This window comes from Cibotium barometz, chromosome 49 (genome assembly GCF_041138505.1).
Source record: "Cibotium barometz isolate CiBa-2024 chromosome 49, ASM4113850v1, whole genome shotgun sequence".
NCBI classification, from domain to species: Eukaryota; Viridiplantae; Streptophyta; class Polypodiopsida; order Cyatheales; family Cibotiaceae; genus Cibotium; species Cibotium barometz.
This window is the reverse complement of record NC_141094.1, coordinates 22,391,804-22,406,517: the sequence shown is the minus strand read 5'-3', so window position 1 is coordinate 22,406,517 and position 14,714 is coordinate 22,391,804.

The following is a 14,714-nucleotide window of genomic DNA, read 5'->3' as shown; positions in this document are numbered from 1 at the left end:
GAAGCCTCCCCTTGTTGAAAAAAATATAGTGTCTTATGCTTTGTCACTCTACTCCACCTAAGCCAAATTAGATAGTGTCTTATGCTTTGTTACTCTACTCCTCCTAAGCCAAAATAGATAGTGTCTTATACTTTGTTACTCTACTCCTCCTAAGCCAAAATAGATAGTGTCTTATGCTTTGTTACTCTACTCTACCTAAGCCAAGAACTGTGAATTCTTTAATAATTCACTAGTTTTTGATACTTCTCTCTTTCTTCAATCCCCATTGGTGGCTCCATCAACATACTAAACCAATTGATTGGTTGGGGGCCTCTACCGTGAATAAAGAATCAAGCAAATCATAAGGTAAGTATATTGAATTTTGATCTTTTCTATGATTTCTCAATGATTCTCTCTTCTCAACCCCTCTCAAGCTTGAGAAGTTTAATTGGTATGGCTTTTTTAAATGCTATTGAAGTTAATTGGTGAATAGTAGTGAAGAGTTACATAATTTAATAAATGCTATAGAAGTTAGTTTCCACTTATATTTAAATTCTAATGGTTTTTATAATTTCTCTCTCTCACTCAAGAAATGGTCATACTCATGACCCATTCTCAATCCAAATGAAGCTTTTCATAAAGCTTTTCCTTAATCCAAGATTAAGCTATGCTTGAGGCCAAATTAATGGCTTTTTGCTATGCTTTTAGTTTATGCACATTGATGATTCAATCCATTATGGATTGATGACCCAATTAGAGACCATTCTAATTGTTTTCTTAATGATCCAATTAGAGACCATTATGGATTGATGATCCAATTAGAGACCATTCTAATTGTTTTCTTAATGATCCAATTAGAGACCATTATGGATTGATGATCCAATTAGAGACCATTCTAATTGTTTTCTTAATGATCCAATTAGAGACCATTATGGATTGATGATCCAATTAGAGACCATTCTAATTAATTCTTTAATAATGAGCTTTATCCCTTAGAAAAAAAAATTGAGATTTATCAGTCATAGTAGCGGAGCTATGGCAAAATTTTTATAGAAATTACGCATAAAATAAATTCATTCAAAGCATAAAAAGAGGACTTCCTACCATATTCTAGGAACTATCATCCTAGATTAATTAAAAGAATTTTATTATGCATGGAGATGGGAATGTTTGCATGTAGATGTAGATGTATAGATGTAGATGTGGATGTGGAGGTGGATGGATGCATGTAGATGTAGATGTATAGATGTAGATGTGAATGGAGATGTGGATGTATGCATGTAGATGTAGATGTATAGATGTGGATATGGATGTATACATGTAGATGTAGATGTATAGATACGGATGTGGATGTGGAGGTGGATGTATACATGTAGATGTAGATGTATAGATGTAGATGTGGATGTGGAGGTAGATGGATGCATGTAGATGTAGATGTATAGATGTAGATGGGAATGGAGATATGGATGTATGCATGTAGATGTAGATGTATAGATGTAGATGTGGATGTGGAGGTGGATGGATGCATGTAGATGTAGATGTATAGATGTAGATGTGAATGGAGATGTGGATGTATGCATGTAGATGTAGATGTATGGAGGTGAATGTGAATGTGGATGTGGATGTATGCATAGAGATGTAGATGTATGCATGTAGATGTGAATGTACGCATATAGATGTGGATGTATGGATGTGAATATAAGATATGCGATGTGAGGGAACCTGAAGTGATGAGATAGAAATGATGTGATGGGATGAGTATACATATAAATGGAATATGAAATAAGTAATGTAGATTGATGAAGGATAATGTGGAAAAATGATAGTTAAAATAGAAATTGTGTTGTAAACTGTTTGTAAATACTGTTTGTAAATGCTGTTTGTAAATGATTGTTTTATGTCAAGAATGCTGGGGGGAGCATTTTGACCGTCTTGTGATTAAAGTCGTGATGGTAAAGTTGCAACTGCTGACGGGGAGTCAATGAAGGACGTCTCGCGTAGCAAGGTCGGCCGAGGTCTTGACCAGCCTCGGTGCGATTAAAATGGTGAGCTTCCGGTACGGTGGATGAGGGGCCAAGGAAGCGGCCTATGCGTGAAGCGCTAGGTTACCTGCGAAGGATCCTAGAGGGTGCTGACCATACGGTGCTCGGGCTCTGGGTTGCCTAGGATACCCACGCGTGCGTCGAGGAAGATATTGGAACAGAGTTGGAGTTGTTTTCTGAAATCGAGCATGGATCTGGTTGATTGACCTTGCTGGTCTTCAATGGATGAGTCCATGGCTCCTTATATGGATCTGTTGGTTGATCTTGCTGATCTTCAATGAGAGTCCATCTTGTTAAGTGCTTATATTGCCAAGTATTATGGGCTAGGAACTATCGAAACGGCTCCTGAGCGTTCTAGTTGCCAATGATGCCATAGATACTCTGATGAAGGAATGATGGAAAATTAAGAATCAATTGGATAAATTGGAAGATGGTGATCAATGATACTATGGTTTTATTAAAGGATTGTTTTAAACTGGTTGAATCTGGTTGAAAAAGGCAATTTCATATTGGGTGTGTGAGTGGTGTGACTAGTTTTATTTTGCATGAACATCCGGCTAGGGGGCCTTGGAACTCTTTTCCTTGGTACCCGGGACAAAACCTAACCAAATTTTTAATTGGATCCCATCACTACAGTGGTTGGGCGGTTGGCTAACCCATGGGATTGGATGGGGTTAGGCTGGACTGATGGATCCATAAATCGAGACCCAAACTTTTGTTTTTACGATAGAAAAAAAAAAATCCCGGACAGAAACTGTTCTATGGATAGGAATCAACGGCTGTGCCTCTTGAATGGGGAAAAAAGCGTTGATCCCAATGATCCAAGTGCAAGTTTCTTCCTTGAACTGACTAAGTATCTTATAGATGTAATCGGATCATCTCGATCAGAAATGATCTTGACTACGTTAGAGTAAAAAGTTATCCTGGTGGAATCGCCCGTGCTTTCCGGTAGAGGAAGTTTTTCCGGGTTCGGTTTTGGAACAACCGACGGATTAGTCTCTTATCCGGATATCCGTGGGCGAGGCCCCGAGTGTGGGACCCCTGTCCCGCGCGAGAAGCGCTACTTCCGCTGCCAGTACCCTGAATCCGTTGCTCGGTGGGAACAGGGATCTTACACCCGGAGCTCAGCCAATAGCCCAGCGCACGTACAAAATTCCAGTCCCTGAAGCCATTGAACTCATGGAACAGTTTAGGTAACTGTTAGAACAAGGGTTTGTAAGACCTAGTGTTTCACCTTGGAGAGCGCCAGTTCTCTTTCAAAAAAAGAAAGATGGTACGCTAAGACTCTGTGTGGATTACAGAGTTCTCAATCAGGATCACAAAGAATAAGTATCCTATCCCCAGAATTGATGAGCTTTTGGACAGGCTAAGTGGAGCCCAGATCTTCACAAAGATAGATCTCAAATCAGGGTATTCCGAGATTAGGATTAATGAGCAAGATATCTCGAAGATAGCCATCAACACTCGCTATGGGCACTATGAATTTACAGTCATGCCATTTGGATTGACAAATGCCCCAGCTACATTCAATCGCCGAATGCAAGACATTCTCAGAGAACACTTGGATGATTTTGTTCTTGTTTTCTTTGATGATATTTTGATTTACTCAAAGAATGCAGCTGACCATGAAGATCGCGTCCGAAAAGTTCTTGAGATTCTAAGGAAGCACCAACTCTTTGCAAAAAAGAGCAAATGCACTTTCTCTGTCGACCATGTTGAATACCTGGGCTTTCTGGTATCCAAAGATAAAATTTCTCCAGATTCCGCAAAAGTCCAAGCAATCATAGATTGGCCTGAACCAAAGATAGTGAAAGAAGTCAGAGGATTCTTGGGATTAACTCGTTTTGGTATAGAATTTTTATACCTAAGTATGCTCTCATAGCTTCCCCCCTGACTAATCTTACCCTGTTTCAATGGTCTGCCAGGTGTTAGAGCGCTTTTGATAAACTCAAGACCACTTTGGTAACCAAACCTATTCTGAAATTGCCAGATTTCTCTGTACCCTTTGAGGTGGTTTTGCCGTGGGAGGTGCACTCATGGAGGAAGGTCGTGCAGTGTCCTATGAATCCCAAAAACTCAGAATGCATGAGAGAAATTATGTTGTCCCCATGACCTGGAGCTACTTTCAGTAGTATTTGCCCTGAAGTTGTGGAGACATTACCTACTAGGTCAAAGATTCACTTTGATGACAGATCATCAAAGCTTAAAGTGGATCTTCACTTAGAAGGATCTCAACATGCGCCAAAGAAGGTGGATGTAGACCCTGCACGAATTTGATTTTGAAATCAATCACCGCCCAGGCAAAGAAAATGTGCTAGCAGATACCCTCAGCAAAAAAGCCTCCTTGCTTGCAAGGTGTCAAATCCATTGATTATTAATGAAGCACGAGAGAAAATCATGCAGGATAGATTTTTTGGCCCTATTGCTATCCTACTTATGTAGGAAAGCAAAACTCCTCAGGAGTTGAACCAAGCTCAAGGGTACAGCGTGGATGATTGAATTATGTATTATAATAGCAGGCTATGCATTCCCAATGATGAGGGAACTAAGGGTCAAATTCTAAATGAAGCGCATGAGAGCCTTATTGCAGGACATCCAGGTTTCATCAAGACCTACATGTCTGTAAAGAAAAGCTTCTTTTGGCTTGGACTAAAAAAGGATGTACTTAATCATGTACGTCAATGCCTCATTTGTCTCACAGATAGTCAAAGCAGAGAGAGCAAAAATGCCTCGGAAGTTACATCCATTAGACATCCCCCAGATGAAGTGAGAATGTATCAATTTGGATTTTATTATTGGACTACCTTCAGTGCAATCAGGTTACAACTCCATCTTCTTGGTAGTTGATAGACTAACCAAAGTTGCCCATCTGATTTGAGTAAAAGAAAACTACACCTCAAAGGTGTTCCTCAAGGAAATCTTCAGATTGCATGGCCTACCCAAGAGAATAGTAAGTGATCGAGATCCGAAGTTCACGTCAAGATTTTGGACTTCATTTTTTAAAGCAGTAGGAACTTTCTTGGATCTCCGCACAACTTACCACCCCGAGACCGACGGTCAAACAGAAAGGGTGAACCAAGTAATCAAAGATATACTTCGGTCATGCTGTGTGGCAGGGAATCAAAGAAGTGGCTAAGCTATCTACACCTATTCGAGTTCGCCTACAATGCCTCTTATCACCAAAGCATCGGGATGAGACTTTTTAAAGCTCTGTATATGGACAAGACTGCCTAACACCATTAACTTGGTCCGACCCATTTATTAGGGTGGTTGAGATGTCCAGACAGATGCTTGATGACATGGAGCAGTAGATGTAGGAAATCCACAAACATATAAAAGCTGCCCATGACAGACAGAAGCAGTATGCAGATAAGAAGAGGTCAGACAGAAAATTCAAAGAAGCAGATATGGTCTTCATTCGAGTACGCCCCAAAAGAAGTTCTCTATCTCTTCGGAAGTACAAGAAGTTATCCCCCAGATACTGTGCGCCATATCTGATTACAAAGAGAGTAGGTGACTTAGCCTATGAACTTCTTATGCCTCCTCATCTCAAAGTACATAATGTATTTCATGTTAGCCTACTTAAAAAGTATGTACCGAACCCGAATCATGTGCTTAATGATGATGAACTCTTAACTTCTTTAACCTAAGGGCTGATGGAACTCCAACCTGAAGAAATCCTTGATGCTTGAGAGAAGGTTCTGAGGAACAGAATTCTAAGAGAATTATTAGTGAAATGAAAGTTCTATCCTTTTGAAGACGCCACCTAGGAGAAAGAAGTCGAACTGATGTGGGATTACCCCTAGTTTGCGAGACGAGGACATCTCGCGTTTTTCAAGTGGGAGAGAATGTAAGATTCCTCCCCAACCCCCCCAAGATGTCCACTTTCTTCCCCTGTAATCAATCCCCTTTTCAGAATAATAAAAGATCTTGTTTTTACCTGTTTTGGCCTAGAGAGAGAAAATGTTCTAGAGAGAGGTAACTCAATTTTTAGATATCTTTGGATGGAAAAATATCATTTCTTATTAAAATAAATTCTCCCAAAATAGAGGTTTAAAAAGAATTTCCTAAGGTGCATTAGAAATAAATTATAATCTACTCAAAAGCCCTTAGTCTCAGGTCTAATTTTTTTAAAATTTTTGGATTAAGATTCCGAGGGACCAATCAGATTAATCCATATGTAGGGAGGAGATAAATTGAAGAAATAAAGTAAACCCCCCAAAATGAGTAAATACTCACATAAGATGAAGAGTGGATTAAGGACCAAAGAAAATAGTTTAAAAACTGATTTTTGACACCTTAGAGTGGGGATTCCCCCTCATGAAGGAAGCGCCTTTTTTTTCATCATTACTCCCCATTTTTAAATCAATAAAATGAGATATTTCATCTCTCCTCTCTTCTATTTCAAGTCTCGTTCCAAAAAGTAAGCTGAACTAACCCAAAATTGGTCAAAAATTGACCAAAGTGATCTGGAAAATTCTAAGATCAGTTTTCTTGGTTTGAGGCTCACTTTTCCCTATAAATAGAGGCCTTCGCCTTTGTAAAAGCTTAATAGTGTTTATGCACTGTTACTCTAGTCCTTCCTAGAGCCAAATACATTGAATTCACTTGATACTTCAATTGTTTTTGACTAAATCCTCTCCAAAAGAATTGGTGGCCACTCTTGATCCAACCAAGAGTAGAACCCTCAATCCCTCAAGCTAAAGGAAAGCTCACAAAACTCCATGTAAGCTAAAAATTCTACTTTTTAATTTCTACTTTATAGTTTTCTGATTTTTTTTATATAGTTGATTAAAGTGAATCTTGATATTATGCCTTGATGAAAAGGCCAACCCCTTCTCTTCCTTAAGAATTCAGCCTTTCTTTATCCTAAAATGAGTAACAACTAAATTGATTTAAACTTTTCTTATTGTTTACTCCTTTAGAAAGTGAAAATTAAGTAGATTAGAGTACCTTACTTCAAATTGGAATAAATTTTAAATTGATTTTAGAATGTAAAAATTGAGAAATGGTCAGCCATACAAAGTAGGTGGAAAAATTCTATTAAATTTTGTGGAAAAAAATAAAGTTTGTCTTTATGTTATTCTAAAAGAGTAATTCCCACCATTTGTGCATTCTAAAAGAAATATTTTTATTTACTCCATGTACATATTCATCTATGAATATGCATGGATATCATTGATATTAATTATTGAAATTAATTTCTATGCATGGAAAGATGCATAATGGAAAATGTTTTATTATAAAAGCGTTATTTTCATTGAATTCGATTTCTATGCATAGAAAGATGCATATTGGAAATTTTTTATTATAAAATTATTATTTTCATTAGATTTAATTTCTATACATGGAAAGATGCATAATAGAAAATTTTTTATTATAAAAGTGTTATTTTTATTTAATTTAATTTATAATAGAAATTTTTTTATTATAAAAGTGTTAATTTCATTGAATTCATTTTCTATGCATGGAAAGATGCATAATAGAAATTTTTTTATTATAAAAGTGTTATTTTCATTGGATTTAATTTCTATGCATGGAAAGATGCATAATAGAATTTTTTTATTATAAAAGTGTTATTTTCATTGGATTCAATTTCTATGCATGAAAAGATGCATAATAGAAATTTTTTTATTATAAAAGTGGTATTTTCATTGAATTTAAATTCTATGCATGGAAAGATACATAATAGAAATTTTTTTAATTATAAAAGTGTTATTTTCATTAAATTTAATTTCTATGCATGGAAAGATGCATAATAGAAAATTTTTTCTTATAAAAGTGCTATTTTCATTGAATTTAATTTCTATGCATAAAGAAATCATCTTTGGAATTTTGAGGGTGCTTTCTTTAATCCGAATTGCATTACCTTCCATTAAAATTATCCCTATTGGACTAAAAAGTCCGTTTTATGTTTATCTTTCGAGTGGCAATCTTGATTTGATGAAAACCAAACTTCATGTCCAGCTGAGAAGAGAATCATTTTTTAGAGCAGAGATTGACTTGATCAAGTCATCATTGTTGGGGATGGGATACCTTTTATCTATCAGATGCTCGTTCAGTTTTCATTAGTCAATCACCATTCTCTTTTTTCCTCTTTTGATCTCATTATGGTTGTCGACAAAGAAAGCAAGAGAGGACCAGTCTAAATCTACTTCTTTGATCAATCCTTTGGCTAGAATTTCTTGGATAAGGCTTTTGCATTATTCAAGATCATCAAGATTCATTCCAAGGTGAGAGGTTTTGGTTGGAGTGGTAGCTTGACTTCAAATTTTGATCTTTCCCATCTCGAAAGCGGGTCCTTAGAGCAAAGGGTTAGATAATTTTTGTGCATAGCATCAATATCGATAGCATACCTTTTCCTTTTAGTGTTAAAGAACGCCTCTATAGAATTCTCTTGGTTTGGTAGCTTGACTACCTTCTTGATAGAGCTGCTCATAAGGGCGTCTACTCCGTTTATCTTCAAATCTTCGTAATAACCCTTTTTAATCTTGATTATGATGAAGATGTTCCTTCCAAGATACATTGCATACATTTCAAAGGTGTGCAGGAAGTGAGCTAGAAGCCTAACGGGCATAGCCTTTCTATATAGTGGAATTGTGCCTATATAGATGGTGCCTAGATGTACATAGTTGTATCCTAGTTCTTGATATCATCTTCTCTATCTAATGGGTAGAAGTAATGAGTTTTATTAGAAGTAAACCCTATGTTAGTAGTAGACTAAGAAATAGAGAACTCAGTAGAAGACTTCAGTTTAAACTTTCTATCTAGATCATACAAGACTTCTGGGTGAATCTTTAGAATGCTCCACTTAGGGTGTGTAGCATTATCTAAGACAAAAAGTGAAGAAGAGGTTACCATATTACTTGATGCGATTCTAAACCTCTTAGAGATAGACTTGGTGAGAGATAACAGACCACCTATCTAGGAGCAAGACCCTGCCTCTCCCACACATTCAGAGAGAAGCCTTGCTTTGAGGCTCCACAATTTTATCCTGGGAAACAAATAGTTGGAAGAGCCACAACCTAGGGCAAGAGGTATGGCACATCAACAAGAAAGTGATCCCACTCCGTCTCTAGATCATAGAGAAAAAATTGGGCAAAGTGAGAGCCATCAGACCCAGAATCAACCACCAGAGAGCCATGCCTATCTTAGGGGTGGTCAATCCATACATGGCACAAAGACCCATGCTAAGCCTAGGGCTATATCCATCTTCCCAAAGGCCGGAAACATCATACCAGAGAGAAAGGGCCTATTGGGCCTCAATTTCATATAAGCCCAGTCCACCTTTATACCAATTGCATGCACCATAGTAGGGAGAATAGCCAAGATACTAAAGAAAGATGGAAGTTGAAAAGAAGAATCCTCGTCTGACTTTGGGGAAGAACTAGTAAAAACTATCGAAATCAACTCTTTAGAACTGAACCTCAGTTTTTGGGTTTGGAAAAACAAAAAATGGAAGCAATTCCAGCAGCAGTAACAAGGAAGCACTAATGGTTATTAGAAGCAAAAGGAGTATCAGCACAAGGGAAGCAGTAGTGGACACCCTCAATGCAGGCATGGTGGAAATAACAATAACCATTGGGAAACACCCGACCATAATAAAGAAGAAGAACTCCACTACAATAAACTGATCTTCGAAACAATAGTACAAACAACTTGAAGAACTACTATAACAAACACATGACTCAGAGGAAGAGGAACGTTCTGAAAAGAAGAAGAATCATCTCACCCTATAGCAGGTAGCAGAAATAACAAAGTATTTTCTTGGAGCAGAGATGAATCTCCACCCAGACTGCCAGTCAAAGTAAAAGGAAAATTATAGAGGAACATGGAAGAAGTGACAAAGCTTAAAGCAAAACTGACTGAGCAATCAGAAGAACCAAGACATGTGACCTACTACTACAACCAGGCCATCATGGATAATCAATTATCTGCCCAACATAATATGCAGCTGAAAGAGGAACTTGCAAAAGTATAAAAAGTCAGCAAGAAGGTCTTGATTATCTACTAGAATAGAATAGTGAGCTCCTAGCCAAAATGGAGCTACTACAAATACAATGCATAGAAACACATGCCAATTCCTTCAAAACTAGTATCAAGATGGTCAGTAACTCTCTTGATCAGATAATTCTGGGAACAAGGCTCAGAAAAAAGATTTCCAATAATCAATTTATTTTCCTCCCCCTCGACATGCTATACTCACAGCTCCACATACAGAGAGCCTTGGGAGCCATCACAGGCAGGAGTCGAGGAGAGAGATGAGGAGACCTACTTGCCACAAAAGGCAGGCCTTTGCAGAGATACAGGAGCTAGATATCTTTCATTTCTTCATGAGTAGAGATAGCCCTATCTCATGGCGGCACTTTAGAGAGAGCCCCGAACACCGACACCCATTGTTGCAGACCCACAGACATGGCACACATATGCAGAGGGCCTATACCATGCCCCACAACAGCCACCTATACCTCAGCCACACGAGCCTCGACCTACCACAACTAACTTCTTTACCCACTCGATGGTAAAGGAAGCTATCCGCCCCTTACAGCATGGACGGGCCGCCGACCATATGGGCCTACAAGGTGAGCATCTCATATATGCGCAGTAGACTCTTTGGCTCCTTTTCTTGCACACCTGTTTAACAGGGCACTATCAGAGGGTTTGCCTGCGGAGTGGACGATGCACACCATTGTGCCGATCCACAAAACAAGGGATATGCTCGATCCGAGCAACTACATGATGGTTATGGTTGGCCACGTGTTGGCCAAACTCTATGGTGCGGTGTTGGATCAAGAGCTTAGCTTATATGCTGAGGAGTAGGTTTACGCTCATCAGGGCAGGTAGGCTTCAGGAGAGCTTTCTCTACCACTAACCATGTATTCACTTTGAGATGTATGATTGATCAGGCCGCCAGAGTGAGGAAGAGAAAGCTCTATTACTGCTTTGTGGATTTCCGCTATGGTGCAGTGTTGGAGCAAGAGCTTAGCGAGTAGGTTTACGCTCATCAGGGCAGGAAGGCTGCAGGATAGCTTTCTCTACCACTAACCATGTATTCACTTTGAGATGTATGATTGATCGGGCCAGAGTGAGGAAGAGAAAGCTCTATTGCTGCTTTGTGGATTTTCGCAAGGCATGTGACACAGTACCTTCAGGAGAGCTTTCTCTACCACTAACCATGTATTCACTAGCTTAGCGAGCAGGTTTACGCTCATCAGGGCACGCAGGCTGCAGGAGATCTTTCTCTACCACTAACCATGTATTCACTTTGAGATGTATAATTGATCAGGCCAGAGTGAGGAAGAGAAAGCTCTATTGCTGCTTTGTGGATTTTTGCAAGGCATTTGACACAGTACACTAACCATGTATTCACTTTGAGATGTATGATTGATCAGGCCAGAGTGAGGAAGAGAATGCTCTATTGCTGCTTTGTGGATTTCCGCAAGACATTTGACACAATACCACAAGAGAGGCTCTTTCAGCGCTTGCAGTCTCTTGGCATACCAGCAGATATGACATGGGGCATCTATGCATTATATGAGCAGGTTTTTGGGCGAGTCAGATGCCCAGAGGTATGTCCGAGACTATTGCTAGCACCATTAGTGTGAAGCAAGGATGCCCACTTTCCCCCACGCTATTTGGGTTATACATTGATGAGGTGGCTGACTTCATTACACGGGGAGGCAGAGATGGAGTTGATCTAGCAAGTACCTCAGTACATATTATGCTTTATGGTGATGATATTGTATTAGTGTCTGAGTCTCCAAGAGGTCTACAGCAGCATCTACATGCACTCAATGATTTCTGCACACAGAGGGTACTGTGAACCTTGGGAAAACCAAGGTTATGGTCTTCATGCATCGACAGAGCAGGAGTCAGTTGACATTCACTCTCGCAGGACGCCAGGTGGAGGTGGTGACATCATACGTGTATCTAGGGGTTACCTTCTCTACAGTAGCCACGCGCTTCACCATGGGTTCAGCATCCAGAGCCAGATTGACACCACGGGGATATGCAGCATTGGCTATGCTAGAGAGACAGTGCCACCAGGCGCATTTTCAGGAGCCTCGGACAAAAGGGTGGCTATTTGACACATTAATCACACTGGCACTGATGTATAGAGCAGTGGTATGGGCGCTAAGACTTGCTACCCACTAGTGGACACAGATAGAGAGACCATAGGCCCTCATGATGGCATGCATGATACGCACCGTCAGTACCTCATGACATTATCCGAGCAGAGTTTGCTGCGCCTCCTATGATGGTAGAGGCCATATTCTAGACTATATGCCTGCTAGACAGATTCAGAAAGATGCCAGGATAGATTGCGATACAGAGCTTTTGAGGCATCTAGACAGCTGGCTGAGGTAGGAGATAGAGGATCATGGTATGCACAGATCACACATTGGTTCTCACAGCATGGCCTAGACATGGATCATCTACCACCATTCCAGTATGACAGGGATACACCACATTTCCGTCTCTCTCATAGTGAGAGGAATAGAGTATTGAGACAGGACCTATGGCAGCTCTATACATGAGAGACATGGATATCATCTACACAGCCTCTTCCACCGAAGATGCTATACTACAGAGATCACTTCATGAGTATCACTGATGATGGATTTATACAGAGGCCTAGATACATGGAGGGCTTTTTACCACGCGGCTCCCCACAGTAGCTATTGATCAGCTTAGAGTCTCATCACATTGATTGGAGATCGAGACTGGTAGAGTAGCACGGATCCCCCGAGAGGAGAGGGTATGCATATTGTGCAGAGAGGAGGTGGAGAGTGAGGAGCATTATGTATGCAGATGCAGAGCATATACAGCCATCAGAGAGAGATATCCCATTTTATTCAGAGAGCCACATTCCCTATGCCAGATCTTTGAGGCAGCAGACCCAGTGCATACTGGGGAGATTCATTCTAGTCATACAGCATCACAGATTCATTCTAGTCATACAGCATCACAGAGAGATATCATTACAGGCTTAGAGAGATCGAGAGGGGGGACGACAGACACAGATTACTACATTTTTTCAGAGATCCACCCCACTCCTAGCCCCTACACAACAGGGAATTACTCTCTAGAGAACAGAGACACTCAAAGCCCGTAGGAGATAGAGGACACTTGGCTTTCGGACACCACGCCTATACCAGAGAGAGATGACAGAGATCAGAGCTCAGCTTCACAGAGAGGGTGCAGAGCGATTGGCTCGCTTCAGAGAAGACCCAAGCATGTTCTTCAGGGAGCTGTGGACACCCCCTTCATTGATGTATACCATTCTATACCCCCAATATGGTACAGGATGGAGCTAGCTAGGTTGCATATCGTGATTGTAGATGCACACAAGTGAGCAAAGATCAACTCAACATGGAATATTATAACACCGATATGCACATAATTATACTTCAACAATATACATGTGTGCATAAAGTTGAACAAAAATAAAAACTCATGTAAATATATGTAAGCGTACAAGAGTACAAAGTATATAAAGTGATCAAATGTTTGCAAATGTAAAATCTAATGGGTATAAATGGTAGAATGTGATGCCAACACATTCTACCTAATCCTATACAAATGTTGTGGGTAATAGAATAACTATGTACGAGCTATGTACATCCCCTCCAAATACAAAATGGGCATGAATCAAGTTAGGGATCTATAGCAAGGAGGAGGAGGGATATCTAGTCTCCATGATCTATACCCTTGTCATCCTCATGATCATCATCCCCATGCATAGGCTACTTTGTCAACATACTTTAATTAGAAGTAGAGATATATTTCACCAAGATTACTTAAAAAAGTAGTTGGTGGAGGTAGCTCTGTCTTGAAATGCATATAACCTTGATAGGTGACCATCTCTATCTCTTGCGGAGTGGGCTCACGACCATAGTCCTTCTTGAGTTATGGGTTGATATAAAGAACATCATACATACCTACATGCATGTATAAGACCAAATGTAGAAATTCTAATAATTACTTACAAAAGTGGTAATAAATCCCTTCTTACCCATCATGCCAAGATGTGATCCATGCCCAACCTATATCCTAACTTGTGATGTATCCTATATACACGTTTGGAGTCTTACCAAACACCGAGCAACCTTTTCTAAGCTATTTGAAAATTAGAGCGAAACTTGGCAAAAAAACCCCAAAAAATTAGAAGTTACTCGATAAACTTTTACAATAGAAAATAATAAAAATTGAGCACAAGAAACAAGCAACACATTAGAAGATCACATCAATCACCATACAAAATTGAAACACCACTCCAACTACAAATTTTTTATTGCATGGAACAATACCCAACAATATCTTCATTAAACAAGACTCACTGAAACAAAATTGCCAATCATGGCTCCCACACAAACACAAATACCATGTGTTGCATTGTCCACTACATACACCAAAACAAATCAAGTTGAGTCACACTCATCATCTATAAAAACATGACGAGCGTGATGTCGATCTGCAGGTCCTTCTCAAACCTTGCATCTCCAACCATGATTCTTGCTATTGCTTTCGCATACTTTCACGGAACACTTTGGATAGAAAATAAAGAAAAAATTTGTTTAGTTTTTGTAAATTCACATGTTTAAGTATATATGTGTATTGTAGATCAAACTTGAATGTTCATGTCTTTAAACATATAAATGAAGGTAACCAAAATAATAAACTAGGATCCTC